This window comes from Castor canadensis, chromosome 12 (genome assembly GCF_047511655.1).
Source record: "Castor canadensis chromosome 12, mCasCan1.hap1v2, whole genome shotgun sequence".
Lineage (NCBI taxonomy): Eukaryota > Metazoa > Chordata > Mammalia > Rodentia > Castoridae > Castor > Castor canadensis.
In genome coordinates, this window is record NC_133397.1 from 86,883,232 (window position 1) to 86,899,898 (window position 16,667).

Consider the following 16,667-nt stretch of genomic DNA (forward strand, 5'->3'; position numbering starts at 1 on the left):
TTAAATACATTAGCATTTAATTCCATTGTGAACTGTGATACAGCCATTCAGATGAGGTGTGTGATTGGGGGAAGAGAAATTAGGATGGACAGATAGGTAGGTAGACAGATAGATAGACAGAGGATAGACAGAAATATAGATAGATAGATAGATAGATAATCTGATAAGTCAGATAACTTAAAATTGTTTCCCTAAATTCCTGAGTTGATAGTGATGTCCTACATCTTGATAGGGATCAGGTTACACAGGAGTATGTGTTAATCAAAACTCAGAAATTGGGCTGGAAGCATGGCTCACATAATGGAGTGCATGCCTAGCAAGGGGGAAGCCTTGAGTTCACACTCAGTACTGCAAAAAACAAAAACAACAAACAATGCTCAGAGTGTACACTTAAGATTGGTCCATTTTGTTGTATTTCCCCCTCCCATAAAGGACCAGAGAATATTGGTCCCTCATTAACGATCTGCATGCAGAATCTTTAGGCTGTGACCATGCTGATGACAGCAATTTATTTTGAAACACATCCAAAGTATGACTTTGGTTAAATGGAAGGATAAAGAGGGATGGATGCTTAAGGAGATAGACACAGTCATTTCTTGGTATTCACAATAGTTCTGGAAAATCTCTGAAAACACTGAATTTAGCAAATAGTGAACCACTGACCGTAGAGTAAATAAGATGTAGGTTCCTGGCAGACTCTCACATTTTCATCAAGTGATAATATGTAGCTGTTTTATGCGTGTTTAAGTTTTCAGATGCATTGTTGGGCTGCGGATGTAGCTCAGTGGTAGAGCACTTGTCAATCATGGGTCTAGCACTTGCCTTGAGTTCCATCCCCAGACCCACACACGAAGAAACAACACCAACTTTGTTAATATGTATTGCTGATTTGTAACAATAAATTCTATGTAAGCAGCACTATAAACTTCTCTGCCCCATGTTCTTCTTCCATTAGGTACATCACAGCTGCCTTCTCGCATTCAGTCACACTATGTGACACCTTGGCACTGTCCTCGGGACCATTTTAAACATTAAATTTGAGGCAGGGTAGAGTTAGGGAAAGTTTGGGACTCATAGAAAATATATGACTTAATATTGTATGTGTGTGTATGCTGCCCATGCCTGTCTCAGGGACTACTCCACTGCCGTCCCCTGGCCTCGGGACCACCCATGCCCCTCCCCACTCAATGATTATTGCATGGGAATCCCCTGCTTCTTCCTTTCCCATAGGTTAGCATAGATTTTAAGAGCACCTGGAGATAGAACCAGGTTCTCTCTGCTTCCTGCCTTCCACCTGTATTTCCCATCCCTAACTTTGAATAAACTCCATCTCACCCACGTGTCCTGATATGGGTTCTTTCAATTGGGACGCAAAGAATTTTGAAGTCTTCTGATCACAGACTACACCACTGCCATTAACAAAATCATAAACAACAAGCAAAAATGTTAAGAAATGCGACATCAAATAGGCAGTGGAAAGGGTATTCATTAATTAGTACACTTGCCTACCATGAGCAAGCCCCTAGATTTGGTTCCTCAATGCTGAGCTCCCCAAGTGATGGACACCATGACTCTTCCTTCCTGCTTGGACCTCACAGATTTCTCTGTTCTTTAACAAAGTCCTGATTTGCCTCCTCCTGCTGTCTCCTGCCCTATCCCCACTCTTCTCCCTTTACCTGGTCACCCTGTCTATAGCTACACATGCTGCCACACTCACCTGACCCCAACCCAGATCTAAGACCTACATTGGTTTGTGCTGCCAGCTTCAACCACCACCACTATGATATCCACCAAGTACTTCTATGAATAACCTGAGATCCAGATAGAACTCACTTGGTACTGGGGTTGGCTGAACCTCAATCAGTTTCCACTTGACCTAAGTAACTTTTAGGATCAACAAACTGCTCCCAGGCAATTCTTCCATAAGGCCTCTTTTGCTAGAAAACCTGCTGTGGCTCTCTATGCCTCCCTCATTGAACCTAAATTGCTCTGCCCCCTGCTCTTATTGGGCTGTGTTACTTGTCTTCCTTCAAATTTACTTCCATACTTCTATCCACACAGTGCCCTCTACTCAGGGTGCCTTCTCTCTTTTCCCTTTGCACCATCTTCCCAAATCCAATCGGCCCTTCCTCACATCTCCTGGAGCTGCTCCAACAGGATGAGACAAGAAGGTGGGGGTTTGTCTGGGTTTGTATGGAGGGACGGGCAGCCAGGCTGGTATCTGAGGCAAGAAGCTGTGGCAGGAAGCAAAGTTTGAGAAGCCCCTTCCCACAGTGGCCAGCACATTGGTCTTCATTACCTAAAATAAGCTGCACAGACAATTATCTCTGTCCCCTGCTAGAAGGCCAAGCATTCTTACAGTGCAGACTTGGTGTTTTTCCTCCCTGTATTAGCAAGACTCATGGTCAGTGACTGATAGATGTTTGTGGTGGGCAGAAGCCGCTCACACTGGGGACCTAATGAAGAATGCCCTCCCTTGCAATAGTAGAGACACCTCTGAGTGCACCTGGATCAGTGGCTGGCAAGGTATGAAGCTTATAGGGAGAGGCTGTTGGGTAGGCCTTGAAGCTTTGTGGACTCACCCGTGGTGCCAGAGGAAGGACAAGTGCAGGGGACCTCTCCACAGATGCCTCTCCTGGCCGTGGACTTCAGGCCTCTCAGTCTCCTGAGAGGAGACTCCTCTTCGATGTCTGATGACTCCCATCCTCCCCGCAGAGGACAGGACAGGAATCTCTGCAGGATTCCCCGGGATACCCACATCAAAGACCCAATGGCTGAAAAAGGTCACCTTCTGTGACTCCTCTGTCCCTGACAAAGATGGGTTGTGAGGCAGAGCTCACAGCTGTTCACTTCTTTACTGTCATCGCCTTCAAACAAATGGTCTCTAGTGTCAACACCAGCAACTTTGACTGATTGCAGCACATGGTACCCTAAAGACTCAGACAAAGCTCTTCCTGTATGCTAGGCATGGTGATGGCAATGACGGCCATTTCTGTCCTCAGATTTGGGGGGAAGGGTATACACCTGAGTCCACACAGAACTGGGGCTGAAGGCTGTGCACCCAGAAGAGTCCCAATGCAGCCCAGGTGTTAGAGAATGCTCTGGGAGGAGTCAGAGTCCAGTGGAGACAGGATGTCCCTGAGAGCCTGGCCATACCTGGGATGGCCACTGCCAGCTAATCACCACCTCCGCCTCTGGCCACAACCTCTGCTTCATTCTCTCCTCCATCCTCCCCTTATTCTTGCCTACCCATAATGGCACCTACCAATCACAGCCCTGGAACCACACCTCATATCCATGCCCTTGGTGGATATGGCCTCAGGGGTCCTCTCTCTTCCACCACCTCCTTTCACCATGGATATTCTTGAAGGTCTTCAGCAGCCCCTTGCTGGTGGGCCTCAGGGATCATCTAGGCCACTTGGAGACCCCTGAGAACCTATATTCCTGGAGTCCTTGGGCTCAGCCTCCCAATTGCCTGAGGGTTCCTGAAAGCCCCACCCAAGTCTGCTTCCTCAAGGACCTCCTCCCCAGATCTCATTTGTGTTCTGGCTGCCTAAGTTCCCCATCCAGAAGGGTGCTCCAGGCTAGGATCCTTTTCCTCTGCATACATCTCAGTTGACTGTTTCAGTCCAAAGCTCCTTTTCTCTACAAACTCCATGCAACTTCAGGTGCAGAAGACCTATTCCTGCATGCTGGCTATTCTTTTCATGGAATAATGAGAGAAGAATGCTGAGCAGATGGAAAAGGTGAGAAATCACAGCCTGAGAATCACATCACTACAGTAACAACAGTGCCAGTCGATGATACAAGCATGTTACAATTAATAACCCATGATTCCAGACAAGGTAATAGAAGACCAGAGAGGCAAATCACATATACTAAGTGCCCCAGGAGGATTGTCTGCATGGCCCATGAAATGATGGACACAGGAGGAGAAAACTTTGGTTGTGTAATATCTTGGCGGGGGAGAGTGGACACCCAGGAACCTGGAAGCTCAGCAGGCTGAATGCGGGCATCAAGGTGCAGCAGCATTTGTGACCTGTGGGGTGGGGGCCTCTGGATGTGCTGAGGCTTCCTGTCTTTGGGGGCCTCCAGGCCCTGTGCAGGGGACTCTCAGCCTCTGAAACCACTGGCCAGCAGTTCCCAAGCCTCCTTCCTCTTCTAGATGCCACATCTCAAAAGTGGAAAGTATGCAGAAGCACAGTGTATGTAGACCTCACTGAGATCTGCTGTAGTAAGTGAGATTGGTGTGCAGATAGGGGGTGTGTTCCACTGGCATGGAGGGAAGTCGATGTGTCTTTTCAATGTTCCAAGGAAAAGGCCAACAGATGGAAACTGGGCTGCTAAGGTGGTTCAGGTAAATACTGTAGACAGGCAAAGAACCTCGAAGTAATTGCTTCCTTGCACTCACGCCTGCAGGCCTCTGCCCACACAGCAACCCTGACTGAACTCTCTTCAACTGCCTGACTTGCTGGTCCTCTCCCAGGTCTCTGATTCAACTGGCTTACTCCAGAAAGCCTTCTGGATCCTCAGACTGGGCAAGTGTTGGATTCTGGATCCATGTCCACTAAAGGTGAGCAGGTGAGATCTTGCTCCACAGCTAAAGGGACACCTGGGGAGTCTGTGGAGGCTCCAGTCATCCCGAGCTCAACGATATCCAACAGGTCCTCCTGGGTAACCTCGCACATAGAGAAGTTTACTGCCTTCCCCCTGGGTTGTCAGACAAATAGGACCTTTTTTTCTTCTTGGGGTTTTTTCTGCTTAGCTACTCAGGGTAGGAGGGTTTAGAGTAAGTTACTTGGGCTCTCAGTGTCTTGGTTTCCTTATTTGGGAAACAAGGGTGACAACAATACCTACTTCGTGGGGCTGTCTGCCATCATCATCATCATCATAACAACATGGTCCCTGATTTCCCAATTTCTGCAGTGTGCTAGTAATGGCAAGTCCAAGGGTGCTCATTGTATTCCCTCTGCCCTCTAGTGGCAACTCTCCAGTACTGCCAGCTACCAAGTGCAACTCAGAAAGCTATGAAGGTTGAAAGTAACCAACACCCTCCCCAAATAAAAAATCATCCCAGGCTGATTCTTCCCAGAAGAGAATTGATTGTCCACACTGGCCACGTGCTTTGCCCATCCCTGGGGGTTTCTCAAAGTGTTGACTCCTTCTGCAATCTTCAAATCACCATCACCATGCACTGTCATATCTTAGAGGGACATTTTGGGGATTCCTATTTATCTAACAGTGAGCACATAGTGCATGCCTGGTCCCATTCTTGGTACCAGGAAACTGCTGTAAACAGAACGCGTGAAAATCCTTCCATGATGGAGCTGTCATTCTCGAAAGGAGACAGAGTCTCAGAAAAGGAAGTGTTTCACAGAATAGAGCAAGTGGTGAGGAGGAGAATACTTCGGGAAATGAAAGGAGACATCTGTGGGCTTGTATTTGCCACAGAAGGGTCAGGGCACGACTCATTGAGGTGAAAGCCTGTGAGTCAATATGTGAAGGAGGTAGGAAATGGTTAAAAGACTTAGCCAGAGGGAAGCCATTAATCAGGTGTCCAGAGGGAAGCCATTAATCAGGTGCCATGTTAGCTTCAAAGCTGAAGGAGGTTTATGAGGGGGTCTGGTTCCCATAAAATTAGAAGAACAGAAGGAACCAAACTAGTATACGGTCAAATGATTGTGTGGAGTGTGTTGATTGTGTTTACTCACGTTTATAGATAGCAGCCATTGTCTCACTTCTGTACCTTAGCTAACAGCTATTGTCTCGCTTCTGTACCTAGGCTAGCTTGCTTTGCAAAGATTGCCAGACAGGATGTAGTTTTTGCCTTTATAAACCCTGCAAAAGGTTAGAGAGGGGCTGCTCTGAGTACCAGCGACCTGTTGGCCAGAGCTGGCTAATAAAGACTCTCCCTTAACGTCTTTCTTGGGTGGTTATATCTCATCCTGACTCGTAACAGGTACAAGGGAGAACAAAGGAGGGAGCCGAGCAGGTATTGGGGGAAAGGAAGTACAGGGCGAGGAAAAGCAGGCACAAAGTGAAGCAGACTGGACTGTGGTGTCTGTGAGGTGGGGACCGTCTTCCCCCGTTCTGTCCCCACTAATTAGAGTGGCACCTGGCAAAGAAAGTGTTCAATAACTATTTGTATGGATGGATGAAAATTCTAGGTGTGAGCTCCAGGAACAGCTTGCCCTGGGCTCAAATATTAGCTTCTCTAGGAGTCAAGTTTTCTCCTGTCTCTCAAGACAGAGAGTCAGGCTCAAACCCCAGGCAAAGAATAAGAACCTTTCCCTGTATTCCCAGCTAACACCCAACACAGCTTGTTGACTGAATAGATCACATGTCCAATCTCCCTGAGGCCAGTAGATAGATGGATGAGGGAGTGGTCTAAGGCAGGTTAGGAATGAGTGGCTGCAGGGAGGAGGGTGCTGGGCAAGCAAAGTGACAACATGTTACAGAATAATCGTAACAGTTAAAATTAATTTATTCCTAGATATGGAGCACTATTAGATGTTGGCTGACCCCAGCAAGCATCTACTCCATGCATGGCCCTATTCTAGGTACTAGGGACCTGCTATGAACACTGCAGTAAGGACCAGCCCTCGAAGCCCACCAAGTAGGCTTGTCCCATTTTGTGAACACAAAACTGAGGCCAAGAGGAAACCAAGGCTTAAGATTTCACAGCTAGGAAGTGGCAGAACAGGTGCAACAGGAATACAGGCCTCCCACAGGCCTTGAATCTGGAATATCCAATGCTCCCTGGTGGTTACCCTCACCAATCTAGGGACAAGGTGGATAGACCAGCCACCAAGGGGAGGTCAGACAGACAAAGCAGAAGGAGCCACCTCTTTGGTGCAGAAAGTAACAGCTGCTGCAGACTCCAAAAGGCACACAGGAAAGGCATGTTGGGGGGTGGGGGGAGGTAGCAGAGGCTTAAGGCAGCATAGCTTGACTAGTTCATCAAGTGGAAGCCTAGATACAGGTAGGAGGCCAATAGAGGGTTAGCTCCCTCTCAGAGACAGGGCCCAAAATGTTGGAATGAGTAGGGTGAGGTTGCATGTGGAAACTATTAACAGCCCACAGAAGAATCTAATATTTGTGGTGTGTCTTCAAATATTTGTAGTATTGGAGGTGTACACCCCCTGCAGATACCTCTGATCACAAGCTTAAGACCCCAGCACCTACTGACAACTGTTCCAACATTTGTTTTGGGTACTCTGAGCACTCAGCACAACACAGTGCCTAGCATGTAGCAGGTGCTCAATAAATGATTGCTGATGAAAGAACCACCCAATAGCCCTGCAAAGCGGGTGAATTATTGCCACATTTGTCAAGATGAGGAAGCTGAGGCTCAGAGCAGGCCAAGGAAGGACCAGTAACAGTGTCCAGTTGGGCTCCATTCCCCAGGGGCCATGCCTGAGTAAAGAATCTGAGGTAGACAGACATCCAGTGGGAATGGTTACACCCCAGTATCCACCTGTCCTCTCTTTGACCACATGCCCTGCCCAAGTTCTCAGAGACTGTGGGTTAACAGGGCATGTGTAACTTCCCCTCCATTTTCTGTGAAATGGGGAAGGCTATGCTCACCAAACAAGGAAAGAAGCACGTCAGCCCCCACCAGATAGATCCAAGAGGGTGAGACATTGCGTTTGGTACAAGAGAACTGAATCAGTCTTGCTCCAGTAGAAACCACAGCTCAATAAATAACAGCTGTTGCTGATGCTTCTGGTGATGGCCAGGGAGTGGGCTCTGCCCTAACCAACCTTCAACGATGTCACCCATTCCCCAGTTGGTTACTCTTCCCATCCTCCCCCAAACTCGCCCCTTGCCCTGCTATATGCCATGCCCTCGTCCTCCTCCCCAGCCTCTCTTCTGTTCAACTCCTCCCCAAAACCACCAGGTTCCCTTCACCCCATCCCTGACCTCCCCACCCAGGTCTTCCTTACTCCTCCCTCACCTCATCCCCGGCTCTGTTCTGACTCCCTTCTCACCCCTCCCCTGTTTTTCTACCCCCCACCCTAGCCCTCACCTCATTCCTTCTCCTCTTGCAGCCTCTCTCACTCGATTCCCACTCATCTCTCCCTCTCATGCCCCCAGCACTTGGCAACAAGCCTGGGCAGTCAGGCCATAGCAGAAGGCAGGGCTTCAGTTCAAGCCTGGTCAGCAGCTTTTTGTAATCCTGCAGGCTCTTCAGGAAGTCCCTACCTGAGCCTTTTGCCATGGGGTAGTAAAGATGTTCTGGGCTTTCACCTTGTGTCTGCTTCTGGTGGTGCTGGGTGGGAAGTCATGATGAGTCAGACAATCAAGTGTGGGTGCTGTGACAGTATGCAATTCTTTGGGTGTGACACAAATGCACATTTGTGTGTTTGAACGGGTGTCAGAGTACGTTCAGGGGACAGTACATATATGTGTCTGCTTGTGTGTGAGCATCTGTGTGCAGTAATGGTATTGGAAATATGGGGGTGTGGTCAGCCTCTCTGTGTGTCTTTAAGCATGTGGGGTTGAATTTAAGTGGGTGTGAATTCACATAGGGAGACAGCCACAGAACCAGGGTGGCAGACTATGGGACTCAGGGCTTCCCAGAGGCACCCACCCAAGGCAGTGGTAGCAGAAGGAGCAGGAAGGGGCCTGAATCCTCCCAGGGGCCAGCATGGCAGAGGTGCCTAGAATGCACAACTATCTTAATTGGTCAGAGGAGGCTTGAGAACACGATTGGAATCTAGACTGAGATTCTGGCTCTCCAAGATACCAGTTTGGGACCTGACAGGGCCACCCTGTGTCCAACACATCAGGCCACAGGTGTCTGCAGAAAAATCAAAGGTCAATACCACTAACAGGGAGGTTTTGAACTCAATGGTCAGGTTTGGTGGAAACAGCTTTTCTGGTGATGGTGTCTTCTTGCTTGACACATAGCCTTCTGGGGCTGCCTTGCATTTGCTGGTACACAGCCCTCCATACCCTGGTTAGCCACCTCTGAGTTACCCATCCACGCTTCCCCAGCCTTTTCTGAGGCTCCCACTAAACTCCAAAGTCCCATACATACATTAGGAATTACCCACAGCCCCATCAGCTGCCCACACACACTGCAAACATAGTGACCACAACCACAAGAGGCCACTGCTCAGCCAGGGTCTACCCCATCACTGCCCACCACCCTTGATTCCCTAAATACATTCCCCCACTCCTGAGTGGCCAGGGCCCAGTCCAATCCTACCTGCCATCTGGATCAAAGTATCAGAGAAATGCCCCTTGCCTTTGGGCCATGCCACGACTCTATTTCCTTATTTCTTCTTGCCATGCTTTTTGCCCATAGGACCCACCCAATGTGTGTAACCCATCAGACCCAATCATACGAGGAGCATTTATGGAAAAGAGAAGCAATACAGATCTTTTGCTGAGCCTCAAAGAGAATTGCATCATGAAACCTAGAGTTTGGAGCCTGTCTTCTGCAGACATGGTCTCTCCATTTGCAAAGCAGGTCTGCTGGCTTGTGACTGAATTTAAAGGGGACTGTACAACAGACCACAGGATACTAAGTGACTTAGCCACCCTCATTGCCCAACCAACCTAAATTGGGCATTATCTGATGCCCTAAATCATACGCCAGTCCGTGAACACTGTTTGTGTTGTACAGTCACAGGCTGCACCATGACATAATGGACTGCAATATCTGAAACTGTTCCCTAAGATTACCTCACCTATTGAAGTCACATCTAACATGGCTTCAGTATGTATACTCTGTGATGTTCACATAAAGAAGTCATCAATGATGCACTTCTCAGACTGATTCCCATCCTTAAACATGCAGGCCCCACCTGGAATGGACCAGTCACAGAACAGGCATGCTCAGGAGACCCTTGAGTGACAGTGATGAAGGGACATCTCAGTGTATCTGTAGAGGTACAGATCTATATCAGGATCATAGTTCAGCACTACTGACACTTTCAACTTGATAAACCTTTATCATCCCCTCCTGGGGTTGGGAAAACACCCCATGCATTGTACCGTGTATAACAGTATCCTTGGCCTCTTTCCATGAGCCCCCAGAACATCCACACACAAGTGTCACAACCGAAAATGTCTCCAGATATCACCAATTTCCACAGAGAACCTCTGCTCTACTCTAATTTGTGGCCAGTGGATTGTGGGTTAGCAAGAAGGTAGGGATTAGAAAGAACAGAATTGGAAAATTGGTGCCAAGATGGTTGGGGAAAAAAATGGAATAGGCATCTCAGAGTGCATAAAGTGTGAGGATATTTATGCAGACATAAATGGTTACCAAAGCACTTACTATATACTAGGGAGCCACAGTGATAGAAACAGGCTCATCGACATAAGCCCTTTCCTCAACCATCACCTGGTGACTAGCAGTGTGGACATTATTGCTGTGGTTGGAATATGGATGGAATGCCCCTCAAAGTTTCATAGGTCCCCAACGAGACAGTTTGCAGTGGTGGAAACTTTAAGAGGTGAGGCCAAATGGCAGGTTATTAAGTCACTGGAGCTTCACAAAGTCTTGATTCCATTAAATTCCCAGATGAAACTGTTTCTAGTCATTTGGAGACCCTCACCTAACTCAAACACTGGGCAGAGTAACAGGTCACAGTAGTGGCTGGAGTGATTGATCCCACTCACCAGGGGACATTCAGCTGAAGGTCAAAGAACACAGTATGAGGCCCAGATCTAGAGCCCAGAGAATCACTAGGGGGACAGATTCACAAAGATCCTTGTCAGCAGAAAACTCCACCAACCCCAAAACAAAGACCCACCAAGGATCTATAGGCACAGTTGTTTAGAATCTTCTCCCAGGAAATGAGGCCCTATGGCCAAGGTGCCAGAAAGAGTCACATGAGTGGGTATATGAAGGCACAAGCCATGACTATTAACTTAAGCCTCATGACCAGACACTGAAGCAGAGAACTCAGCAGCTGTGTGTTATGCTGGCTTGTTCCTCATTTTTCTCTCCCAGTTCTTTATATGAAGACCAATGCAGTGACGAATGATTGAAGTTTCAGTTGGGTGTAAGGTTGCAGCAACATCCCCTGTGGAGGGCATGTAGCTCTTGGGACATTTTGTGTCACTTGTCCCGTAGAGGGCAAGGAATTGGGAATTTTAATTTACAAAAGGACAAAATGGATGCAGATTGGTCAGAATGATTACTTACTGTGCTTCATATTTTTGCCTTTCTGCCCTTCCAACCTGTGCTTGTCTCCACCTGCTGATGAATTGCACCAATGACTTTATTACCTTCTAGTTTCTTGTTGGATTTGGACAATTGTAGTGTCCTGGTCACCTATAATCCTAGTTACTCAGAAGTTCAAGACTAGCCAGTGCAAAAAGTTCACAAGACCCCACCTCAACAAGTGTCTCAGAACGGTGGTGCACACCTGTCATCCTATGCAGAGAAGCATAAATAGAAGGATCACAGTCCAGGCTGCTGTACAATAAAGAGAGATGCTATCTCAAAAACAACCAACACAAAAAGGGCTGGTGGACAGGCACAGAAACTACCTAGCAAGTACAGACAAAAAAAAATCCCCTTGTAACAAATATTAAAAAAAACCCACTTGTAAGAGACTGAAGGGGAGGATTACAAGAGTGTTGACTTCACTGATCTTCCTATTGGGAAGACCCTTCCTTGATGGGTCCATCTTGTCAGAAGGTCTCTCTCAGTTCCCTTGAGTTTTTCTCTCTTTACTTTCTTTATTCAGTGAAGGGGATTGATTCCAGAGCCAAAGGCATGCCATGTAAGTACTCTACCAATGAGCTAATCCCCAGACCCCTTGGTCTCTGTTATTGCTCCCCCACAAATGGTAACAGGTTGATATTCTTACTTGTTCCAGGCTGCTTTAACTTTCTTCCTTGGCTTCCCCTAATGCTGCTTACACCTTCATAAACAAGACCCCTTCCTTCTATTCTCAATTACCACATTTCCTTCTCTATTAAAACCATCCTGATCACTCCAGCAGGAAATTCCCACCCTCTGGTGAACTCCCACAGTTCTTACAAGTTTCTTTGTATAATGCAGTATGTGTTACAACTTGGTAAACAGATTTGGGATATTCGTGTTCTCAACTCACTCCTCCACTGTGATTTTGCAGAGGGCAGAGTCCATGCCCGAGTCATCTTTGGATCTCTCATTCTATATTCATGTGTCTACATATGAGGTGTTTGATTAGGTTTTTCTTTTTCTTTTTTTTTTTTTGGTGGTACTGGAGTTTGAACTCAGGGCCTCACACTTGCTAGGCAGGTGCTCTACCACTTGAGCCACTCTGCCAGTCCTAATGAATGACTGAATAAATGAAACACACCACTTCTTAGACTTGTCTGGAGCTAATGTGACTCTCATGCACCACTCCTTGCTGCCCTGTCACCATAATGATCTGATGGTAAAGCTCTCTTTCTTCATTCATTCAAAATGGGAAAAGAAGGTAAACATTTTATAGAACACACCTTCTAGCCACAAATCCAATTATCTCTCCATGGTGTCTGCATCAAGAATATCCTGACATCACAGTTTAGACTTCTGGTTTGGCTGCTCCCTGGACCCGGCTTAAACACAGCAATAGATTTGCAGTTTTTCCACACATTTGCTGAGATTCTTTTCCTCAGACTTTGGCCACCAATTCTTCCTATTCATTATAAGATTATTGTATTTCATGTTTGCTGGAGGATATCTAAAACAAAACAACAAAAACCATGCCATCACGTAAGAAATTGATTTTGCCTCGAGACAACACAGTGCCTCTGGGAAACTTGTCCCTTCCTCCTCCTCTTTTTCTCATAACTATCTCAGGCCATCCACTGCTTTGATTCATCTCTTTGGGGTACAGTCATCATCCTGACCACTTCTTATGGTACCATAAATTACATGGAAAAAGAATGGAGGGACAAATGGATGAGGCTGGGTCTGAGTTGAAAAGTGGACCCAGATGATTTTCAGGTACTCTTGAATCATCTATCTCTAACTTCTACCAAATCCAATTCACTGTGCTTCAGGAGCCCCATTCCTGAATTAGTGGAAGAAACTGGAGGTGAGATATTGGTGTCTGACCTGAATGGGTGCCTAGAAGCAAGGATATTTGCATTTACAGAAAGGAGTCTCATTCTTATGGAAAAAAATTTTAAACTAGAGCCTCTGAGCCAGAGGGACAGGTGGAAGTGGGAGATGGACACTTCATCCCTAATCACATAGCTCGCCCATTTTCTGAGCACCAGACACGGTGTTGGGCAGAACCCGAGGGGTCTGGAGGTAGCTGCTGGAACTCTGTGATCAGCAATGTGTGTTTCCAGGGATGCAGGATGAGGCTCACAATGGCAACTGTGCACAGGCATGATCTGTACACTACTTCCTTCCTAGTGCCGCTCAAAGTTCCCACTCTATGCTTGGACCTGGTTGTCCAGAAAGATAATCAGAATAGTAAATGAGTGGAACAATGTGACCACTCTTGGAACCTTGCCTCTCATGGCCTCTGCTGGGCCAGGCACTAGCCCTTCACATACAGCATCACAGGGAAGTGCATGGCGTATTCTAGGAAGTGGCTGATTACCAATCAGTAGGGCCAAGCTTCTGTATGCTAACACCCAGTGCAGCTGACTAGTGAGAACAAACTGAATTTCAGCCCTGCTCTCATCTTAGCCCAGGCAAGGGATCCCCAAAGCTGGGTGTGCAACAAAATCACCAGACAGTGCCTGAAAAACATTGCTCAGAAGAAAAGGAGCACACTGGGTGATGATGAAACACAATCACACTTAAGAGATCCCTGTGCCCTCTTCCTAAATCTGGGATCTGCAGAAAGGTCTCAGACAACATTGGTCCAAACACCTATAAGGTCTTGGATGAAGGTGAATGCAAAGAGCCACTCACAATGGCTGTTTCCTCCTCGTGCATGCAGAGAACAGGAGCAGCACTAGCACCATGATCACAAGGATTGCCGTCATCGTGATGGCAGCGATGACGATGTTCTTCTGCAAGAACTGCAGCAGCAGCCTGCACAGCAGACTCTTACTTCAGATATCCAAATGAAAAGACACAGGGCAGGGTAGACAGAGCAGCGACCCCACGTACATCCCTGCTGGATGACCCGCAACAAGGACCACATGCAAGGACAAATTTGTGGTTCTACTCAGAACAAGAAATAGAACACTGGTGTTAGTCAATGGTCACCAAAATCCTATCAGGGAAAGAGCTGGCACTCTTCTGGGTAATAGATCCATAACATGTCCATTGATAGGTGAGTTGCTGAAGGTATGGGCTGGCAAGCAGCAAAGTAGTCAAAAATAAGGGTCACCAAACCATAGTTTATAGGAGGTGAGAAAAAAAAGGGGAGTCTTTCCAGGTGATGAGGAAGCCCTGTAGAGTGAAAACTCCTACTGCAAAGACTTGGGAAAAGTGGGGATGGGAGCCTGGGGTATAGCTCAGTGATACAGCAGACGCCTAACATGCAATAGGATTTGTGTTCAATCCTTAGCAACACTAAAAAGAAAAAAAAAGTCCAAATCTCAAAGCGCTTCTCTGCTGCTCCCTCATCTGTGCACCAACAGCGTCAGGAAATTCCACTACCTACAGGTATAGTTGTGGACTATGACTTGACTGTGATTTGACTGTCAACTTGACCGCATTGGCAGATGATTAAAGCCTACCTCTAAGTGTGTCTGTGTGGACATTTGCAGAGACAATTACCGTGTGGGACAGTAATTAAGGGTGAAAGGCTGCCCCTGAATGTGGGCAGCTCCATCCAATAGGCTGCAGGCCTGGATGGAATAAACACAGAAAAATGAGGCAGCCATGCATTCTCCAACTATCTACTTCCTGGTCCCATTAGGGGAGCAACTTTGTTCCTCTTAACTCTTCCACCATGCTGTGTGCCTCACCAAGGTCAAGAAACAAGGTATCCAACAGACCATGGACTGAAACCAAAAGCCAAAATAAATCTTCCTCCTTTAAAATGTTTCTCTCAGGTATTTGTCACAGCAACAAAAACTGACTAATGCAGGAAGTTTGATTGGTTCCTAACTGTGACAACCAGAGGCTCACATATGCCAGAAGTGATTCCAAGCTCTCACAGATATCCTGAGGTTGACTTTGGAATGGCACTGAGCATAGACTTGGAAGTTCAGGCAATCTTAGCTAGATTTCAAAAGGAGATCAGGCTGATAGCATCCATGGCCTCCTTGAGCTTCTGTCCCTCCATTTGTAATGAGCCCAACTAAGAAGGCATCAGGGATCTAGGACAGGGAGATACAGTACAAGAATCAGCTGGTGGGAGGAGTTGCAGCGGGGCCAGCCGTGGCCTTGGTGGCGGTGTGGCCATGGCCTATGTGACTGGCGGTGTCTGTGCAGCCTCCGACGTCGGGGGAGGACTCAAGATGACCAACAAAGAACCTCTTCCCAAAAAGGTTGGTCTGAGTGAAACAGACTTCAAAGTGATGGCACGAGACGAGTTAATTCTAAGATGGAAACTATATGGAGCATAAGTCCAGGCTTGGGAGGGAAAGTACGCAGATCTTAACTCAAATGATGTAACTGGCTTAAGGGAGTCTGAAGAAAACTAAAGCAACAGCAGCAAGAGTCTGCACGCAGGGAGAACATCCTTGTAATGCAACTAGCAACCAAGGAACAAGAGATGCAAGAGTGTGCTTCTCAAATCCAGTACCTCAAGCAAGTCCAGCAGCCGAGCGCTGCCCAACTGAGACCAACGATGGTAGATCCGGCGATCAACTTGTTTTTCCTAAAAATGAGAGGTGAACTGGAGCAGACTAAAGACAAACTGGAACAAGTCCAAAATGAACTGAGCGCCTGGAAGTTTAAGCCTGATAATTTTTTTTTTCTCTTCCCCTTCCCCTTGTTTCAGAGGCCTGATGCCTGGGACTATTCCAAAGATGAGGCCACCTTCGAAAAATTCCCCTTCTAGAACATGTAGACACTTGAGAAATGTTTCTGTTTGAAGAAAATAGAAAACAGAGGGAGAAACAGAAGTCTGAAGTCTGTGGCACACTGTGTCTTCAGACAGTTTGCAGGATTGAAAACCTAGAGATTTTTAAATCATGAATTGAACAATGTAAAGTTCCAGAAAAATGTCAACATGGAATTGCATTGCTCTTAACCTTGAGCAGAGTGACTTAGAGATGCTGTATATCAGTTTTGCCAATATGACTGTGGACTTCATGATTGTTACTGAACTACTGGGTCAAAAGGTGAATTTGCCTTTAAAGAATTTACTTGCTAAGAACCAAATTAATAGTCATCAGACAATCAAATAGTAGATGTCAGTACAAGTAGTGCATATATTTAACCAGTTAGCTTAGGGCTCTGTGTTATTTGATGGAGCCTTAAACCAATGTGGTTTAAATCAATGCTTGTTCTTTGAATGGTTTTGAAAACTGTAGATATTCTTAATTGAGTAGTGTACAAACATAAAGGTGTTATATCAAATTTCAGGTTTAAGCTGTTAGAAGCATCATAAACACTCATTTCACGACTAGATTGTGTAAGGACATCGGCTGTGATGAGACTCACTGCATCATTTTTTCCAGTAGTGAACTTTATGAAACCCTCACCCCACCCAACAGGCATTGTTGGTGTTAGTGGGGGAATGTGTTCCTTTATTATATTTGAGCCTTTTGTTTTACAATCCTGATATTAAATTAAATGAGCCTTCAAGTAA

General features: G+C 46.6%; 1 pseudogene; it reads left to right on the plus strand.

Moving 5' to 3' along the window:
• Window positions 1-15,356: 15,356 nt before the first annotated feature.
• Window positions 15,357-15,914, plus strand: LOC109694871 (pre-mRNA-splicing regulator WTAP pseudogene; annotated as a pseudogene).
• Window positions 15,915-16,667: the final 753 nt, after the last annotated feature.